The sequence below is a fragment of the Nomascus leucogenys genome, chromosome 6 (genome assembly GCF_006542625.1).
Source record: "Nomascus leucogenys isolate Asia chromosome 6, Asia_NLE_v1, whole genome shotgun sequence".
NCBI classification, from domain to species: domain Eukaryota; kingdom Metazoa; phylum Chordata; class Mammalia; order Primates; family Hylobatidae; genus Nomascus; species Nomascus leucogenys.
The window spans coordinates 43562353-43584762 of record NC_044386.1 but is presented as its reverse complement, the minus strand read 5'-3'; positions in this window follow the sequence as shown (position 1 = coordinate 43584762).

The window sequence follows — 22410 nt, the reverse complement described above, 5'->3', positions numbered from 1 at the left end:
GAGCAAGAACCCAGGCTGGCAGACACTTATGAGTATGTGAAATCATCGAGGTCTCCCACTTCAGGCACCCCTATTCATGAGGAAGAAAACAGGCTTTCCTGCAGGCATTATCTACATTAGACTGACGTGGAGCATAGCCCATTTTACTTCCAGGTGTCCACAGAGCTGGATGCAAAACCCCAGTCCTGTCATCTTGAAACTGACATGGAGAGGTCCCCATGTGAACCGAACCATGGATCTGCTCATACTCTGTGCCCCTGAATGTGTAGCTGTGGACTTTAATTTCCAAAACGACCCTGATAGGTAGGACAGAGCCAAGGCCTAGGAAGCTGGAGCCCTCCCTAATGCTGTGGAACCTGCCCACCTCTTGAGATCTGGACCAGTCCCTGCCTCTTTTGTGGCCTCATTTTCCCAATTGTAATGTAATGAGAAATTAAATGTAAAACCGCATAAGAATATGCTCTGTGAGAATTTGTTGTCAGAGTCCTCAATACTGGAGGATATATTGGGGTGGGGTGGGTTTGGGTCCCATGGGTTCTCAGGCCTCCTGATGTACCCAGTGCAGTAGGTGTAGAGTTCTGGAAAGCCAGATCTTCTTTCCTGAGCCAGCTGATTACAATACGATGGACAAAGGGCTCTGGTTTTAAATATGGTTTCACAGGATACCCCACCCTCAGCCACCACCTGCTCTGTGCTTCCCGTATTTTGGGAGCTGATGAAAACCCCTCTTACAGTGAGGGAGCCCAAGAAACTAGATTTGTGGGCCTGGAAAAAAGAAAAAACACTTTTCTATTTCTCTCAAGCTGTAGAATCTGTTGTCAAGTATTTAATTTTTATTATATCTGAGCTTGATAATATGTTCATGTGTTAACAGCTGCTTAAATTTATTTTTTCTGTGAAGTGTGGGATAATGTCTTTGCCATATTTTAAATCGACTTCTAAAATCCCTCTTTAGAGTGGAGGTGTGAGCATCTTTGTGATATAAACTGCACGTATTTGTTGCCAGTTTGTTCTTTTTGTTTTTGTTAAAATGTTTTGCTTAATTGTGGTTTGGATGTCTTTTGGAGTTTTGTTTTGTAGCTATTTATTACTACAGTGTAACTTCTCCCCTAATTGACTTACAGGTTTGTACATTCTCAATAAAATATTTTGGTAAAATCTTTGTAAAAACTGTGTAGTCAATTTTACAGTTTACATAAACATAAAACAGTCAAGGCTATCATGATGAAAAAGAAAGGTTGAGGGCTTAAAAAGTAAAATACGACACAGCTAAAGTAGTGTGTAAAGGGAAATTCATAGCACTAAATGCCCACAATAGAAAGCGGAAAATGTCTAAAATCGACACAGTAACATCACAATTAAAAAAACTAGGGAAGCAAGAGCAAACAAATTCAAAAGCTAGCAGAAGACAAGAATTAACTAAGATCAGAGCAGAACTGAAGGATATAGAGACACAAAAAGGCCATCAAAAAAATCAATGAATCCAGGAGGTGGTTTTTTGAAAAGATCAAGAAAATAAATAAAGTTCTAGCCAGACTAATAAGGAAGAAGAGAATAATCAAATACATGCAATAGGAAATGATAAAGGGGATATATCCATTGATCCCACAAAAATAAAAAGTACCATTAGAGAATATTATAAATACCTCTTTGCAAATTAACTAGAAAATCTAGACGAAATGGATAGATTCCTGGACACATATACCCTCCCAACTCCAAACCAGTAAGAAGTCAAATCCCTTAATAGTCCAATTACAAGTTCTAAAGTTGAGGCAGTAATTAATAGCCTACCAACCAAAAGAAGTCCATGACCAGCCAGATTCACAGCCGAACTCTACCAAAGGTACAAAGAGGAAGGAGCTGGTACCATTCCTTCTGAAACTATTTCAACCAATAGAAAAAGAGGTACTCCTCCCTAACTCATTTTATGAGGCCAGCATCATCCTGAAAACAAAACCTGGCAAAGACACAACAAAAAAGAAAATTTCAGGCCTGTATCCCTGATGAACATCGATGCGAAAGTCCTCAATAAAATACTGGCAAACAATCCAGCAGCAAATCAAAAAGCTTATCCACCACGATCAAGTCAGCTTAATCCCTGGGATGCCAAACTGGTTCAACATATGCATATCGAAAAATATAATCCATAACATAAACAGAACTAATGACAAAAACCACATGATTGTCTCAACAGGTGCAAAAAAGGCCTTCAATAAAATTCAACACCTCTTCATGGTAAAAACTCTCAATGAATTATGTATTGATGGAACTTATCTCAACATAATAAGAGTTATTTCTGACAAATGCACAGCCAATAACATACTGAATGGGGAAAAACTGGAAGCATTCCCTTTGAAAACCTGCACAAGACAAGAACACCCTCCCTCTCCACTCCTATTCAATATGGTATTGGAAGTTCTGGCAAGGGCAATCAGCCAAAAGAAAGAAATAAAGCGTATTCAAATAGGAAGAGAGGAAGTCAAATTGTCTCTGTTTGCAGATGACATGATTGTACATCTAGAAAACCCCATCATCTCAGCCCAAAATCTCCTTAAACTGATGAGCAACTTCGGCAAAGTCTCAGGATACAAAATCAATGTTCAAAAATCACAAGCATTCCTATATGCAATAATAGACAAACAGAGAACCAAATCATGCGTGAACTCTCATTCACAATTGCTACAAAGAGAATAAAATACCTAGGAATCCAACTTAAAAGGATGTGAAGGACTTCTTCAAGGAGAACTACAAAACACTGCTCAAGGAAATAAGAGAGGACATAAACAAATGGAAAACCATCTGTGCTCATGGATAGGAAGAATCAATATTGTGAGAATGGCCATACTGCCTAAAGTAATTGATAAATTCAGTGCTATCCCAATCAAGCTCCCATTGACTTTCTTTACAGAATTAGAAAAAAAACTACTTTAAATTTCATATGGAATCAAAAAAGATCCTGCATACACAAGACAATCTTAAGCAAAAAGAACAAAGCTGGAGGCATCACGCTAGCTGTCTTCAAACTATACTAAAAGGCCACAGTAACCAAAACAGGATGGTACTGGTACCAAAACAGATACATTGACAAATGGAACAGGACAGAAGCCTCAGAAGTAACATCAAACATCTACAACCATCTGATCTTTGATGAACCTGACAAAAACAAGCAATGGGGAAAGTATTCCCTATTTAATAAATGGTTTGGGAAAACTAGGTAGCCGTATGCAAAAAACTGAAACTGGTCATCTTCCTTACTTGTTATACAAAAATTAACTCAAGATGGATTAAAGACTTAAATGTGAGACTTAAGACTATAAAAGCCCTAGAAAAAAACCAAGGCACTACCATTCAGGACATAGGCACAGGCAAAGACTTCATGACTAAAACACCAAAAACAATGGCAACAAAAGCCAAAATTGACAAACGAGATATAATTAAACTAAAGAGCTTCTGTGCAACAGAAGAAACTATATCAGAGTGAACAGGCAACCTACAGAATGGGAGAAAATTTCTGCAATCTATCCATCTGATAATGGGCTAATATGCAGAATCTACAAATAACTTAAACAAATTTACAAGAAAAAAACAAACAACCACATCAAAAATGGGCAAAGGATGTGAACAGACACTTCTCAAAAGAAGACATTTATGCAGCCAACAAACATATGAAAAAAAGCACATCATCACTGGTCATTAGATAAATGCAAATCAAAAACACAATGAGAAACCATCCCACACTAGTTAGAATGGTGATCATTAAAAAAATCAAGAAACAACAGATGCTGGAGAGGATGTGGAGAAATAGGAACACGTATACACTGTTGGTGAGAGTGCAAATTAGTTCAACCGTTGTGGAAGACAGTATGGTGATTCCTCAAGAATCTACAATGAGAAATACGATTTGACCCAGCAATCCCATTACTGAGTATATACCCAAAGGATTATAAATTATTCTACTATAAAGACACATGCATACGTACGTTTATTATGGCACTGTTCACAAGAGCAAAAACTTTGAATGAAACCAAATACCCATCAATGACAGACTGAATAAAGAAAATGTGGCATGTACACATCATGGAATACGATGCAGTCATAAAAAGGATGAGTTCATGTCCTTTGCAGGGACATGGATGAAGCTGGAAAACATCATTCTTAGCAAACTAACACAAGAGTAGAAAAGCAAACATCGCATGTTTTCACTCATAATTGGGAGTTATACAAAGAGAGCATGGACACAGGAAGGGGAACATCACACACTGGAGCCTGTCAGGAAGTGGGGGACTATGGGAGGGATAGCATTAGAAGAAATATTCCTGGTCTAGGCCACTATTTAGATTTAGTAAATTTTGTTTCAAAAACATGATATGTTTCAAAAATTGTTATTGATATGTAATTATATAAATATATAGTTCAGAAAAAAGAATCAACATTAATTATGCTTTTTCCAAAATACTTTACGGTTTTGAGCTCTTCTAGCAGTGACATTTTTGCTGTAGGTAGTTGCTCTATATCTGGTATATTCATCATAACATCCTTTGTGCCCCTTACACTTATCCTTCAATTTCCCACTCTCCTTGAGTGTAAATTTTCAAGGCCAGAGCTCCCATATCTCCCCAATATTACTTTTTGAAAAGAAGCTTCTATGTACATTTTCTCTGAGTCTTGGTTGGATATAATGCTAAAAGAGCTGGAAAATAATTTTTTAAAAAAATTCGGTTATGAGATTAAGGTAAATATATTTTATAAATCTAATGTACAAAATTTGGCCAGCTGAGAACACAATGATAGTTGAAGCAGAACTTGAGATCCTGTTTCAATTGATAGATGAAGTTAATTAACTACAATTAGGCAAGCTAAGCCAGTTGAGTTTGTCACACCCCACATGAGAAAAAAGCCAGCCATAACCACATTTAGAAGAAAGAAAACTTGGTTACATTTGTGCACTACAGAACAGTGCAGTTTGGTAAAAATCTGTCCATTCCATGATTCTCCCTTGAGAAAGAAAAAAGAGTGAAATGTGTATGCAAATTTCTGACTTATTGAATTGTACCGGGGTTATCTAAGGACTGGAAATTGATGCCTTCAACATTTAGTGTTGATGAAAATAGAGACAGAGTTTAAATGACAGCTTGGGTCAACTGAGAATAAAGATAAAAGCTTCTTACAACAAAAGATACTGCAGTGCCTATAACAGTGACAAAGGGAAGAGACTAAAGGCTCCTAAGAGGAAACAGAGGTAAACTTTATTAACAAGAAAATACATACAGTAGTCCAAAGAAGACACATTTTGACAACAGATTGGAGAAGCTCCAAGAATGACTAGTGTGGCTGAATGCTGTCAATTTTCCCATGTAAAAAGCTATTTAATAAAGGATAAAATAGGTAGTGGTTTCTTAATTGACCCAAACCGTAACAAAACCACAGTACGTAAAAGCAACCAGGAAATATAGCCTAATCAAATGAGAAAAATATATATTCAAGTGAACCTTAAGCAGTGGAGATCTATGAATTTTTTTTAACTTAAAATCATTTTATTTTTCTTTATTTTTTCATTTTGTACACAGGATCTTACTCTGTCTCCTGGGACAGAGTGCAGTGGTGCAATCACAGCTCACTGTAACCTCAAATTTCTGAAGTCAAGCAGTCATGCCACCTATGTCTCCTGAGTAAATATGACCACAGTTGAGCACACTACCACTCCTGTATAGTTTCTTTAAGAAAAAATTTGTACAAACAGAATGTTGCTATGTTGCCTCAGCTGGTCTCAACTCCTGGTCTCAGGCAATCCTACTGCCTCTCTCTGAAAGTGCTGGCATGAGCCACCATACTTGGAATTTTTTTCTCTTTTAAGAAAAAAGGACTTTAAATCATTAATAGTAAAATAAGACAAAGAAAGGCATTGCATAACGATAAAGGGTTCAATTCAACAAGAAGACTTAACTATCCTAAATGTAGATGCACCCAACTTTGGGGAACATAGATTATAAAACAAGTACTTCTAGACCTACAATAAGACTCAAGTAGCCACACAATAATAGTAGGGGAGTGCAACTCCCCACTAAGTGTTTGACAGATTATCTAGGCAGAAACCTAACAAAGAAATTCTGGAGTTTGATTTGACACTTGATCAACTGAAACTAATAGACATTTATAGTATAGGCCACACATCATCTAAGGAAGGTAAATTCTTCTTCATCTGCTCACAGAATACACTCTAGGATTGACCACTTCCTAGTCATAGAGCAATTCTCAATACATATTTAAAAAATCAAAATTATGCCAACCATACTGTCAGGCCACAATGGAACAAAGATAAAAATCAAAACCAGGAAAATCTCACAAAATCACAGAATGATATTGAAATTAAACAACTTGCTCCTGAATGAATTTTGGGTAAACAACAAAATTAAGGCAGAAAATTAAAAAATTTTGAAATAGATGAAGAGACACAGTATAACAAATTGTCTGGGATGTAGAAAAAGCACTGTTAAGAGGAAAGTTTAGAGTGCTAAATACCTGCATCAAGAAGTTAGAAAGATCTCAACTTAACATCACACTTAGAGAAACTAGAAAAATAAAAACAAACTAACCCCAAAGCTAGCAGAATGGGAAAAATATTCACAACCTATGAACCTGACAAAATCTAATACTCAGAACCTATAAGAAACTTAAAGAATTCACAAGCAAAAAACTACCCCATGAAAAAGTGGGCAGTAACAGACACTGTTCAAAAGAATACATACAAGTGGGCAAATGACATGAAAAAAGCTTATCATCACTAACCATAAAGGAAATGTAAATCAAAACCACAATAAGACACCATCATACACCAGTTAGAATGGCTTTTGTTAAAAAGTAAAATGATAATAGATGTTGATGAGGTTTTAGAGGGAAAAAAACCACTTATACACTGTTAATAGGAATATAAATTAGTTTAGCTACTGTGGAGAGCAGTTTGGAGATTTTCCAAATAACTGAAAGTTAAACTATGATTCAACCCAGCAATTTCACTGCTGGGTATATACCCAGAAGAGAATCAACTATGCTACCCGAAAAGCACATGCACTTGTTGGTTCATCACTACACTATTTATAAGAGGAAAGACATGAATCAACCTAGGTGCTTATTAATGGTAATTTTTTTTTTTGAGATGAAGTCTCACTCTGTTGCCCAGACTGGAGTGCAGTGGCACGATCTCAGCTCACTACAACCTCCGCCTCTCAGGTTCAAGCAATTCTCCTGCCTCAGCCACCCGAGTAGCAGGGACTATAGGCGCATGCCACCACGCCCGGCTAACTTTTGTATTTTCAGTAGAGACAGGTTTCATTATGTTGTCCAGGATGGTCTCGATCTCCTGAGCTCATGATCCACCCACATCGACCTCCCAAAGTGCTGGGATTACAGGCGTCAGCCACCGTGTCCAGCCTATTAATGGCAAATTGAATTTAAAAAGTGTCACATGTACACCAATACTACTTAGCGAAAAAAATAAATAAATAAAACCTGTCCTTTGCAGTAACGTTAATACAACTAAAGGCCATTATACAAAGCAAATTAATGCAGAAATGGGAAATGAAAATACTGCATGTTCTCATTTATAAATGGAAATTAACACTGGCTACACATGGACTTAAAAATAAAAATAATAGACAACTCTTAGACGATGGAGAGAGGGAGGGATCAAGAACTGAAAAACTGTCTATTTAGTACTATGCTCACTGCCTGAGTGATGGAATTACTCATAATTCAAACCTCAGCATTATACAAAATACCCATGTAAAAATCCTGCGTAGGTACCTCCTGAATCTAAAATAAATTTGAATTTCTAAAAAGAAGTCTTACTCTCTCACCCAGATAGGAATAGAATACCATGATTATAGCTCAATGCAGCCTCAAATTCCCGGGAAACTCAAGCAATAATCTTACATCAGCCTCCAACTTCCTGACACTACAGGAACATTCCACCATGCCTGACTAATCTGTAAAAATATTTCTTACATATAGCTTCTCACAATATTGCCCAGGGTGGTCTCAAATTCCTGGCCTTAAGTAATCGATAGGGTTTGGCTCTGTGTCCCCAGTCAAATCTCACCTTGAATTGTAATAATCCCCACATGTCCTGGGAGGGACGCTGTGGGAGGTAATTGAATATGGGGATGGGATTTCCCCGTGCTGTTCTCATGATAGCAAATAAGTCTCACGTGATCTGATGGTGTTATAAGTGGAGGTTCCCCTGAACAAAGTCTCTTGCTTGCTCCAGTAATGGTGATAACTCCATAACCATGTGAAACTGTGAGGCCATTAAAACTTTTTTCATGATAAATTACCTAGTCTTGTTTATGTCCTTATTATCAGCATGAGAATGGATTAATACAGTAGTCCTCTTGCCTTAGCTTTCAAAGTAGCTGGAATTACACGCACACGTCATTGTGCCTGGCTAAAACACCTAGCTTAAAAATGCTCAGTCAGCTAAAGAAGAACATAGAAAACTAAACAGAAAAAGAAAACAATGCAGGAAGATGATGAGATTATGAACGAAGTGATTACAAGTACAAAATAAAAATATAAAGTGTGGAGCTGAAAAGTAAAATACCTGAATTTAGAGATTCACTAGAAGGTCCAATAACAGGTTTGATCTAGCAGGAAAAAATCCAGCAAGCTTGATAAGAAGTCACTTGAAATTATAGGGTGAGGAGGCTAAAAATAATTTTAAAAATTAAGAGAGCCTAAGGGGCTTATGGGATACCATTAAGATGGCCAATATACTCATAATGGGAATTCTAAAATAAAAAAGAGAGAAAAGAGAGCAGCAAAGTTATTTCAAGAAACAAACAGTGGCTGAGAACTCTCAAAATTTGAGGGAGAAAATGACCTAAAATTTAATGAAACTTTATCAACTCTAACTAGTAGCAACACAGGGAGACCCATGATATGACACATTATAATCAGAGATTCAAAAGTTAAAACACCGAGAATCTGGAAGTCAGCAAGAAAAAAGGGTCTTAGCATGTACAAGTCTACCCCTATAGGATGACCAGCAGATGTCTCAGCCAAAAAACTCACAGGCAAGAGGTTGTAGGATGACATACTCAAAGTGCTGAAAAAATGGCAAGTACCAGCCAAGAACACTATGCCTGCCAAAACTATCCTTTCTAATGAATTAAAAGATAAAAATAAAGAATATTCAAGATCAATGAAAACTGTATAAATTTATACACAATAGGCCTGTCTTAAAAAATGCTAGTCATTCACATTAAAAAATAAAATAATGATGAGAGCAACACAAAATTATGTGAAATATGATGTTTTCTAATAGAGATAATTATGTACACAATTATAATATTCTTTGTTATTATAATGAAGATGCACAGAACACTTTTAATTCTGCTATATATTTGAGATAACAAAGACTTAAAAGTGACTATAAATCTGTGCCAATAGATTCACAATACAAAATGATATAATCTGCAACATCAATGAAACACATAGGCAGCCATAAAGAGGCAGGGTTTTATATGCAATAGTAGTTATTCTTGGTATATTTATAGTAACAACAAAGAAAATACCTATAGAACTTAGGATTTTGAGACTAGTCTGGGCAACGTGGCAAAACCCTGTCTCTATGAAAAATAACAAAGATTAGCCAGGACTAGTGGTGCACATCTGTTGTCCCAGGTACTCAGAAGGCTGAGGTGGGAGGATTGTTTAAGTTGAGCCTGAGAGGCAGAGCTTGCAGTAAGCAGAGATTGTGCCACTGCACTCCAGCCTGGGTGACAGAGCAAGACACTGTCAAAAACAAAAAAAAGAAATACCTATAGTACACACACACAAAGACACACACACACAGAGTAGTGAGAAAAGAATTAAAACATGTCACTACAAAAATCAATAATAAACTAAGAAAGAGAGCAAGACAGAAAAACAGGAACAAAATAGCTACAGGACCAGCCAGGTGCGGTGGCTCACGCCTGTAATCCTAGCAATTTGGGAGATTGAGGTGGGTGGATCAATGAGGTCAGGAGATCGAGACCATCCTGGCTAACACGGTGAAACCCCATCTCTACTAAAAATAAATAAGTAAAAAAATAGCCGGGTGTGGTGGCAGGCGCCTGTACTCCCAGCTGCTGGGGAATCTGAGGAAGGAGAATGGTGTGAACCCGGGAGGCGGAGCTTGCAGTGAGCCAAGATCTCACCACTGCACTCCAGCCTGGGTGACAGAGAGAGACTCCATCTCAAAACAAACAAAAAAAAGCTAGAGGACCCTAAAACAAAAAAGAAACAAAATGCAATAGGAAATCAATCCCTTTTCGTAATTTTTTTATGTAAATAAATTATGTCAATCGAAACATACTTTCACTAAATAAATTCATGAAACAAGATTCAACTCTCTGCTTCCTACAAATAACCAAATTATGATCTAGAACACATATAACCCGTACACGAAAGAATAAAAAAATTAAATGCAAAATCAAATACTGTCATGGTAGACAAAATACACATTATATCAAAAACTTCCTCAGAGACAAAAAGAAAAGGACAATAAAAAGAACAACAATAGAAACAACAACAACAAAGCAACAACATTAAAACAACATACAACAATAAAAGCAACAACATGGCCAGGCGTGGTGGCTCACGCTTGTAATCCCAGCACTTTGGGAGGCCGAGGTGGGCGGATCACGAGGTAAGGAGATCGAGACCACGGTGAAACCCCGTTTCTACTAAAAATACAAAAAATTAGCCGGGCGTGGTGGCGGGCGCCTGTAGTCCCAGCTACTTGGAGAGGCTGAGGCAGGAGAATGGCGTGAACCTGGGAGGCGGAGCTTGCAGTGAGCCGAGATTGCGCCACTGCACTCCAGCCTGGGCGACAGAGCGAGAATCTGTCTCAAAAAAATAAATAAAAATAAAAATAAAAGCAACAACATTAAAATAACATACAACAATTAAAGCAACAAGAGTAACGTGTGGGCCTTACATCACAGTTCCCAAATATACGAAGCAACATTTTATATCTGACTTCTAGTAATGTAAATTAAAAAAACAAACATAAGATGACTAAGTAAACAGAGGATTTCAACAATACAATAGAATAATTAGACCTAACAGTCACATTTATATCTCTCCGCTCAACAAAGAATATGCAATACTTTTAATCACACATGCCACAATATTCCAGATACACCACCTGTTAAGTTACAAAACAAATCTTAGCAAATTTAAGCAGATGGAATTACACAAATTATTGCTAACTATGATACAATAAAGCAAGAAGTTAAAAACACTAGCATGTCAAAGAATAAGTAAAAATTAAATAACAAATTCTTAAACCACTCTTGTTCAAGAGGTTATGGACTTAATACTGTTAACATGTCACTACTTCCGAAAGTGGTCTACAGATTCAATGTTCTTTCTTTTCTTTTATTTCTTTTTATCTTGAGATGGAGTTCTGCTCTTGTTGCCCAGGTTGGAGTGATCTCAGTTCACTGCAACCTCCACCTGCTGGGTTCAAGCAATTCTCCTGCCTCAGCCTCCTGAGTAACTGGGATTACAGGCATGTGTCACCACACCTGGCTAATTTTGTATTTTTAGTAGAGACGGGGTTTCTCTATGGCTGGTCTCGAACTCCTGACCTCTTGTGGTCCACCTTCTTCAGCCTCCCAAAGTGCTGGGATTACAGGCATGAGCCACCACCCCCAGCTGATTCAATATACTTCCTATCAAAATACAAATGAAACTTTTTGCAGAAGTTTTAAAATATTCTACAATTTTTATGGAATTTCAAGTGATCACAAACAGACAAACAATATTGGGAAAAAAATATAAAGTTAGAGGCATCATACTTTCTAATTTCAAAACAAACTACAAATGTATAGTAATCAAAACAGTTTGGTACTGACATAAAGACAAATGAATGATGAAACAGATAAGAGAGTCCAGACAGAAGACCCTATGAGTTTAGTAAATATATTTTAAAAAAGTGTTCCAAGAATTCACAATAAGGAAAGAACAGTCTCTTCAACAAACAGTATTGAGAATAATAAAAATTTACAAGGATAAAATAACAAAGACCTTACCTTGTACCAAATAAAAACATAAACTCAAGGCCGGGTGCAGTGGCTGACACCTCTAATCCCAGCACTTTGGGAGGCTGAGGCAAGTGAATCACAAAGCCAGGAGATCAAGACGATCCTGGCCAACATGGGGAAACCAAGACTCTACTAAAAATGCAAACAAAAATTAGTTGGCAGTGGTGGCACATGCCTGTAGTTCCAGACACTTGGGAGTCTGAGGCAGGAGAATCTCTATAACCTGGGAGGTAAGAGTTTCAGTGAGCCACGATCACGCCACTGCTCTCCAGCCTGGTGACAGAGAAAAGCTCCACCTCAAATAAAGAAATAAACTCAAAATAACTAATTTTTTGTAATATTAAAATGCAAATTTAAACTTTATTTTTCAGACAGTTTGCTATCAGCATCCAGAAAGTTACTACTTTTTGATTTTCTGCAATGTTACTGAATTTGTTTAGAAGTTCTAACAGTTTTTGGTGTAGTGTTTAGAGTTTTTCACATATAAGATTATTTTGTCCACAATCAGAGACCATTTGACTTCGTCCTTTCCAATTAGTATGAGTTTTATTTCTTCCTCTTGCGTAATGTCCTTGGCTAGGACTTCCAGTACTAGGTCGAATAAGAGGGCTGAAAGTGGGGATGATTTGTCTTGTTCCAGATCTCAGAGAGAAAGCTTTCAGCTTTTCCTTTTTCAGTATAATGTTAGCATTTCTTTGTCATAAATGGCCTTAATTATGTTGAGAAACATACCTTCTATTTCTAATTTGTTGAGAGTTTTCATCATAATGAATGTTGAATTTCATCGAACGCTTCTTCTGCATAAGCAAAAGTTAAAAAATGAAAATACTTAATGTGATGGTTAATACAGGGTGTCAAATTGATTGGATTGGAGGATAGAAAGCATTGATCCTGGGTGTGTCTGTGAGGGTGTTGACAAACGAGATTAACATTTGACTCAGTGGGCTGGGAAAGGGAGACCCACTCTTAATTGGGTGGGCACCATCTAATGAGATGCCAGTGAATATAAAGCAGGCAGAAACATGTAAAAAAGAGAGACTGGCCTAAGCTCCCAGCCTACATCTTTCTCCTGTGCTGGACGCTTCCAGCGCTCAGACACCAGACTCCATGTTCTTCAGCTTTGGGATGTGGACTGCCTCTCCTTGCTCCTCAAACTTGCAGACAACTTATTGTGGGATCTTGTGATCTCTCTAGGGAACCCAGACTAACACACCTAGCAGGAAACTTAACTAAAAAGGTAAAAGATGTCTACACTGCAAACGACAAAATATGGATAAAAATTTTAAAATAACAAAGAATAAATGAAATGAATGAAATAAAATGAATAAATGAAAAAATCTTGTGTTTATACACTGGAAGAATACTGCTAATATAGCTACCCAAAGTGATCTACAGACGTAACGTGATTTTTATCAAAATACCAATGACATTTTTTCACAGAAATAGAAAAAATATTTTAAATTTATGTGGATCCACAAAAAACCCTGAATAGACAAACAACTTTGAGCAAAATAAGCAAAGCTAAAGGCATCACTTTATCAAACTTCAAAACTTGCTATAAAGCTGTAGTAACCAAAGCAGCACTGTACTGGCATAAAAACAAACACATAGACTAATGTGCCCAATAAGCCCAGAAGATAATTTAGGTACCTAAACCCAATTGATTGTCAACAAAACTGCCAAGAACACACTTTAGGGAAAAGCTGATCTCTTCAATAAATGGTGCAGGGCCATTTAAATAATTATATTCAGAAAAATTATACTAGACCCTTGTGCCTTGCCATATATGAAAATTAACTAAAACTAAAGAGTTAAATGTAACGCCATAAATTATGAAACTATTAGAGAAAAACATAAAAAATGCTTTATAACATTGGACTGGGAAAGGATTATTAAAATAAGATGTCAAAACATAGGCAACAAAATCAAGAATAAGCAAACAACATGTCAAACTAAAATGCTTTTCATAATAAAACAACTAAAAGATTGAAGAGAGCTTAGGCGATGAAAGAAAATGTTTTCAGGCTATACATATGACAAAAGGCTAATATTCAGAATATAAAAGAAACGTTAAAATATCAAAGTAAAATACACTTATAATCCAGTTTAAAAAATGCAAAAGATCTTAATAGATGTTTGTCAAAAAGAGATACAAAAATGGCTAACTGGAACGTAAAAAGATGTTCTACATTACTAATCACCAAGGAAATGCAAATCCAAATCACAATGAGGCACCACCTGACTCCCATTAGAATGGCTATAATAAAAATAAATAAATAAATAAATAAATAAGTGCTAGGGAGGATATAAAAAAGAGTAAATGTATACATTGTTGGTGGAATCGTAAATTAGTATGGCCATTATAGAAAATAGTATGGAGGTTTCTGAAAGAAATTAAAAATAGATCTATTATACGATCCAGCAATTTTACTCCTGGCTGTATAACCCAAAGAAAGGATATCACTGTGTCAAAAAGATATTTGCATTCCCATGTTAATTACAGAACTATTTATAATAGCTTATATATGGAATCAATTCAAATGCAGAGCAACAGATAAACGGATAAGGAAAATATGCTGTATATACACAGTGAAATACTATTCAGCCATGGGCAAAAACTGGAAGCATTCCCTTGAAAACTGGCACAAGACAGGGATGCCCTCTCTCACCACTCCTATTCAACATAGTGCTGGAAGTTCTGGCCAGGGCAATTAGGCAGGAGAAGGAAATAAAGGGTATTCAATTAGGAAAAGAGGAAGTCAAATTGTCCCTGTTTGCAGATGACATGATTGTATATCTAGAAAACCCCAACGTCTCAGCCCAAAATCTCCTTAAGCTGACTAGCAACTTCAGCAAAGTCTCAGGATACAAAATCAATGTGCAAAAATCACAAGCATTCTTGTACACCAATCACAGACAAACAGCCAAATTATGAGTGAACTCCCATTCACAATTGCTTCAAAGAGAATGAAATACCTAGGTATCCAACTTACAAGGGATGTGAAGGACCTCTTCAAGGAGAACTACAAACCACTGCTCAATGAAATAAAAGAGGATATAAACAAATGGAAGAACATTCCATGCTCATGGGTTGGAAGAATCAATATCGTGCAAATGGCCATACTGCCCAAGATAATTTATAGATTCAATGCCATCCCCATCAAGCTACCAATGACTTTCTTCACAGAATTGGAAAAAACTGCTTTCAAGTTCATATGGAACCAAAAAAGAGTCCGCATCACCAAGTCAATCCTAAGCCAAAAGAACAAAGCTGGGGGCATCACGCTACCTGACTTCAAACTATACTTCAAGGCTACAGTAACCAAAACAGCATGGTACTGATACCACAACAGAGACATAGATCAATGGAGCAGAACAGAGCCCTCAGAAATAATGCCACATATCTACAACTATCTGATCTTTGACAAACCTGACAAAAACAAGAAATGGGGAAAGGATTCCCTATTTAATAAATGGTGCTGGGAAAACTGGCTAGCCATATGTAGAAAGCTGAAACTGGATCCCTTCCTTACACCTTATACAAAAATTAATTCAAGATGGATTAAAGACTTACATGTTAGACCTAAAACCATTAAAATCCTACAAGAAAACCTAGGCAATACTATTCAGGACATAGGCGTGGGCAAGGACTTCATGTCTAAAACACCAAAAGCAATGGCAACAAAAGCCAAAATTGACAAATGGGATCTAATTAAACTAAAGAGCTTCTGCACAGCAAAAGAAACTACCATCAGAGTGAACAGGCAACCTACAGAATGGGAGAAAATTTTTGCAACCTACTCATCTGACAAAGGGCTAATATCTAGAATCTGCAATGAACTCAAACAAATTTACAAGAAAAAAACAAAGAACTCCATCAAAAAGTTGGCAAAGGACATGAACAGACACTCCTCAAAAGAAGACATTTATGCAGTCAAAAAACACATGAAAAAATGCTCATCATCATTGGCCATCAGAGAAATGCAAATCAAAACCACAGTGAGATACCATCTTACACCAGTTAGAATGGCCATCATTAAAAAGTCAGGAAACAATAGGTGCTGGAGAGGATGTGGAGAAATAGGAACACTTTTACACTGTTGGTGGGACTGTAAACTAGTTCAACCATTGTGGAAGTCAGTGTGGCGATTCCTCAGGGATCTACAACTAGAAATACCATTTGACCCAGCCATCCCATTACTGGGTATATACCCAAAGGACTATAAATCATGCTGCTATAAAGACACATGAACATGTATGTTTATTGCGGCACTATTCACAATAGCAAAGAGTTGGAACCAACCCAAATGTCCAACAATAATAGACTGGATTAAGAAAATGTGGCACATATACACCATGGAATACTATGCAGCCATAAAAATTGATGAGTTCATGTCCTTTGTAGGGACATGGATGAAACTGGAAACCATCATTCTCAGTAAACTATCGCAAGGACAAAAAACCAAACACCGCATGTTCTCACTCATAGGTGGGAATCGAACAATGAGAACACATGGACACAGGAAGGGGAACATCACACTCCATGGACTGTTGTGGGGTGGGGCTAGGGGGGAGGGACAGCATTGGGAGATATACCTAATGCTAAATGACGAGTTAATGGGTGCAGCAAACCAACATGGCACATGGATACATATGTAACAAATCTGCACATTGTACACATGTACCCTAAAACCTAAAGTATAAAAAAAAAATACTATTCAGCCATAAGAAAGAATAAAATTCTGTCAGTTAAAAGACCATGGATGAACCTTGAGGATACCATGTTAAGTAAAATAAGCCACATAGAGGAACACAAATACTTTATGATCTTTTCTCACTCATTTGAGGAACCTGAAAAAAAGGGTTGATATCAGCAAAGAGTACAACGGGGGTTACCAGAGACTGAAGCAGGAGGATGGGAAAATGCTGCTTAACAGGTATTGTGTTATGATTAGATAGGAGAAATAAGTTTTTCTTTTTTATTACATAGTAGAATAATAATAATTAAAGAAAAGGTATCGCATATTACAAAATAGCTAAAAGAGACCAGTGGTGGTGGCACATTCCTGCAATCCATACATTTTGGGAGACTGAGGTGGGAGAATCACTTGAAGACAGAAGTTCAAGTTGAGCCTGGACAACATAGTGTGACTCCGTCTCTATGAAAAATTAAAACATTAGCCAGGCATGGTGGCAGGTTTCTGTAGTCTCAGCTAATTGGGAAGCTGAGGTTAGGAGATTGTTTGAGGTTACAGTGAGCTAGGGTTGCACCACTGCACTCCAGTCTGGGTGTTAGAGAAAGATCCTGTCTCTAAAAAAATTAATACATAAAGATAAAATAAAATAGCTAGAGAAGAAGCTTTTGAATGTTCTCACCACAAAAATAACAAATGCATGAGGCAATAAATATACTAAGAACTCTGATTTTTATTGCTGTATAACATATATACATAATTGTTTCCCCAAAATATGTACAATTACATTTGTCAATTTTAAAAAATGAAAAATATAGTGTAAAACCTATAGCTGTAAAATTCCTAGCACAATACAGAAGCGTGAAGCTTCATGTCAATTGTCTTGGCAATAATTTGGGGGATGTAACATCAACGGATCAGACAACAAAATCAAGGGAATACACATGGTACTAAATCAGTGTGTGAAAAATATCCCAAACAGGCAAAGCAGAACATGGAATAGATATATGCCCATTTATGTACATTGTAGTGTTACAAACATATTACCTGGAAGCAAATATCCCTTTAAGGATGAGTAGATTCAACAACAGGGCACGTATATTCACTGGGATAGCAATCAGCCTTAAAAATTAGGAAATCTTGAAAAGTACTACAATAAGGACAAATCTTCAAAACACTCTGCTAAGTAAAACAAGACAGTCAAAAAGGAAGACTGTATAATTACACTTATGTAAAATATTTAGTCAAACTCAAAGAAACCAAGTGTTGTAGTCTCAGCAGTGCACCAAGATGTAACAGTCTCCGGTTGTCTGAGATAACACCCAGAGTTCTTTGTTCTACCTCTAAGGAGATTAAGGAGCGTGAGCACAAAGGTGAGGTTACAGTGAAAGTTTAAGAAGCAAGAGAAGAAAGCTCTTTGCCAGCAGAGATAGGTGTCTGAACGCGCTGCCCTCTACGAGTCTGGGGTCCAGGGTTTTTATGGACTGGGAAGGGAAGGGAAGGGAATGTGCCTAGTTCACAGGCTGTCCTGAAAAACGTGTGGCTCAGCTTGGCCCAGGACGTTGGCCGGGGACCAATCGGGAGCTGAAGGGATGATTCATAGATGCTACTTAGCTTGGCCCAGGACTTATCAAAAGCTAAGGTAAAAGCGTGGCCAAGGAGCTTGGCCCAGGAGCAATCAGGGGCTGAAGTAATTATCCATAGAGGTCAGACTTACAGTCCAAATAAAGGAGAGTGTCGACCGGAATGCACCAGAGTCCACTGTGCTTATGCCCACAAAAGGAGAAGAAACTTTTTCCTGGGAGCCCACTGACTGTACAAAGGACAAAGGCGTTTCTTTTTTTCTTTTTGCTCTTGTTGCCCAGGCTGGAGTGCAATGGTGAGATCTTGGCTCACAGCAACCCGCACCACCTGGGTTCAAGCAATTCTCCTGCCTCAGCCTCCCAAGTAGCTGGGATTACAGGCATGTGCCACCACACCTGGCTAATTTTGTATTTTTAGTAGAGACGTGGTTTCTCCATGTTGGTCATGCTGGTCTCAAACTCCAGACCTCAGGTGATCCGCCCACCTCTGCCTCCCAAATTGCTGGGATTACAGGCATGAGCCACCGTGCCTGGCCAAACAAAGGCATTTCTATGCCTGGTCGGTCTTGTTCCCTTATCTGAGTGAGCTGGAGATTTGTACAAGTTTTTATCCAAATGGGCCAGAGGTTTTTCTATCTGTGCAGCCATGGGCATGTCTCCAAGCACAACAGCATGTGCTAGTTACCTTGTTAGTGTCTGCAGCTTGATTTTTTCCAGGATTCCTTTTATGTTATGCAGGGATGAGATACTGACCCAAGGGCCAGGGACTTTCCAGGGACCCTTCTCTAGCTATCTACCTAAAGCAAGCTAACTAACTTCTTTCACAAGTAATGAATATTCAGTTTTAATTTTTAAGACAAAAATTAACTAAAACCTATTGCAAAAAGTAGAACTATACTTACCACTTCTAAACCATATACTTAAAATGTTAGAAGTGACAATGGCATGTTTTTAACTACAATTAGAAATTTAAGACTACCTAAAAGGCACAGTTACAAAATCTTCAAACATCCCCTTCAAATAACAAAGGGTTCTTCTCACATAATTATTTAGATTTAAATTTTAAGTTGATTGTGAATTTAAGATTATTTCCCTGAATACTCACCAAGATAGAATAAAATAATCACTAGAAATCAAGAAAAGAGGAAAATTTATAGTACTAATGTCCACATCAAAAAGCTAGAAAGGGCCGGGCATGGTGGCTCATGCCAGTAATTTCAGCACTTTGGGAGGCTGGGGCAGGCAGATCACTCGAGGCCCGGTGTTCAAGACCAGCCTGGCCAACAAAGCAAAACCCTATCTCTACAAAAAAATACAAAAATTAGCTGGGTGTGGTGATGCACATCTGTAATCCCAGCTACTCAGGAGGATGAGACAGCAGAGATGACTTAAAACCGAGAAGTGGAGGTTGCAGTGAACCGAGATCATGCCACTGTACTCCAGGTGGGCAACAGAGTGAGACTCTGCCACAAGAAAAAAAAAAGAAAAACTAGAAAGATCTAAAGTTAACAGACTAACATCTTGATTAAAAGAACAGGAAAACCAAATGAAAATGAACCTGAAAGCTAGCAGAAAACAAGAAATAACCAAGATCAGAGTAGAGCTGAAGGAGATAGAGACACTGAAAACTCTTCCAAAAAAATAAAATAAATAAAAATAAAAAACAACAAACAAAAATCTCAACCAATCCAGGAGCTGTTTTTATGAAAAAAAAATAAACAAGATGGAACACTAGTTAGGCAAATACATAAGAAAAGAAAGAAGAACCAAACACAATTAGAAATAATAAGTGAGATATCATCACTGATCCCATGGAAATACGAACAACCGCCAGAGAATACTATAAACACCTCTGTGCACATAAACCAGAAAATCTAGAAGAAATAGACAATTTCTTTGCAAAATAAACCCTCAAAAGACTGAATCCTGAATAGATCAATAATGTGTTCTGAAGTTGAGGCAGTAATAATTAGCCTATCAAGCAAGCTGAATTTGACCAGAGGTACAAAGAGGAGATGGTACCTTTTCTCCTAAAACTATCCAAAAAAAATTGAAGACAAAGAAGTTCTCTCTAACTCATTCTATCAGGCCAGCATCATCCTGATACCAAAACCTAACATAGATACAACAACAACAACAACAAAACATCATGCCAATATCTTTGATGAACACCGTGCAAAAATCTTCAATAAAATACTGGCAAACCAAATCCAGCAGCACATTAAAAAGTGCATCCACCACTATGGAATTGGCTTTGTCCCGAGGATGCAAGGTTTGTTCAATACATGCAAATCAATAAATGTGACTCATCACATAAAGAGAACTAAATTAAAAAACCACATGATTATCTCAACAGATGCAGAAAAAGCATCCAATAAAATTCGACATTCCTTCACGTTTAAAATTCTCAATAAACTAGGAAGTGAAAAACATACCTCAAAATAATAAGAGCCATATACAACAAACCCACAGCCATGTCATACTGAATGTGCAAAAGCTGGAAACATTCCCCCTGAAAACTGGCAGAAGAAAAGGATGCCCTCTCTCCCCACTCCCATTCGACATAGTATCGGAAAACTTGGCCAGGAAAATCAGGCCAGAGGAAGAAATAAAGAGTATTCTAATAGAAAGAGAGGAAGTCAAATTATCATTGTTTGCAGATGACCTGATCCTATATCTAGAGAGTCTCATCGTCTCAGCCCCAAAGATTCTTAAGGTGATAAGCAACAGTAGCTAAATCTCAGAATATAAAATCAATGTGCAAAAGTAGCTAGGGTTCCCATACACAAACAACAGGCAAGCAGGGAGACAAGTCATGAATGAACTTTCATTCACATTTGCTACAAAGAGAAAAAAATACCTAGGAATACAGCTAAGAAGGAAAGTGAAGGACCTCTTCAAGGAGAACTACAAACAACTGCTTAGAGAAATCAGAGTGAACACAAAACAAATGTAGAAACATTCCATGCTCATGGAGAGGAAGAATCAGTATCATGAATATCAACATATTTTCCTAAGTAATTTATAGATTCAATGCTATTCCCATTGAACTACTGACATTCTTCAGAGAATAAGAAAAAAACAACAACATTTAAAATTCATATGGAACCAAAAAAGAGCCCAAATAGCCAAGCCAACCTTTTTTTTTTTTTTTTTTGACTGTCTCTCTTTTTTTTTTTTTTATTATACTTTAGGGTTTTAGGGTACATGTGCACAATGTGCAGGTTTGTTACATATGTATCCATGTGCCATGTTGATTTCCTGCACCCATTAACTCGTCATTTAGCATTAGGTGTATCTCCTAACGCTGTCCCTCCCCCCTCCCCCCACCCCACAACAGTCCCCGGAGTGTGATGATCCCCTTCCTGTGTCCATGAGTTCTCATTGTTCAATTCCCACCTATGAGTGAGAACATGCGGTGTTTGGTTTTTTGTCCTTGCGATAGTTTACTGAGAATGATGGTTTCCAGTTTCATCCATGTCCCTACAAAGGACATGAACTCATCATTTTTTATGGCTGCATAGTATTCCATGGTGTATATGTGCCACATTTTCTTAACCCAGTCTATTATTGTTGGACATTTGGGTTGGTTCCAACTCTTTGCTATTGTGAATAGTGCCGCAATAAACATATGTGTGCATGTGTCTTTGTAGCAGCATGATTTATAGTCCTTTGGGTATATACCCAGTAATGGGATGGCTGGGTCAAATGGTATTTCTAGTTCGAGATCCCTGAGGAATCGCCACACTGACTTCCACAATGGTTGAACTAGTTTACAGTCCCACCAACAGTGTAAAAGTGTTCCTATTTCTCCACATCCTCTCCAGCACCTGTTGTTTCCTGATTTTTTAATGATTGCCATTCTAACTGGTGTGAGATGGTATCTCACTGTGGTTTTGATTTGCATTTCTCTGATGGCCAGTGATGATGAGCATTTCTTCATGTGTTTTTTGACTGCATAAATGTCTTCTTTTGAGAAGTGTCTGTTCATGTCCTCTGCCCACTTTTTGATGGGGTTGTTTGTTTTTTTCTTGTAAATTTGTT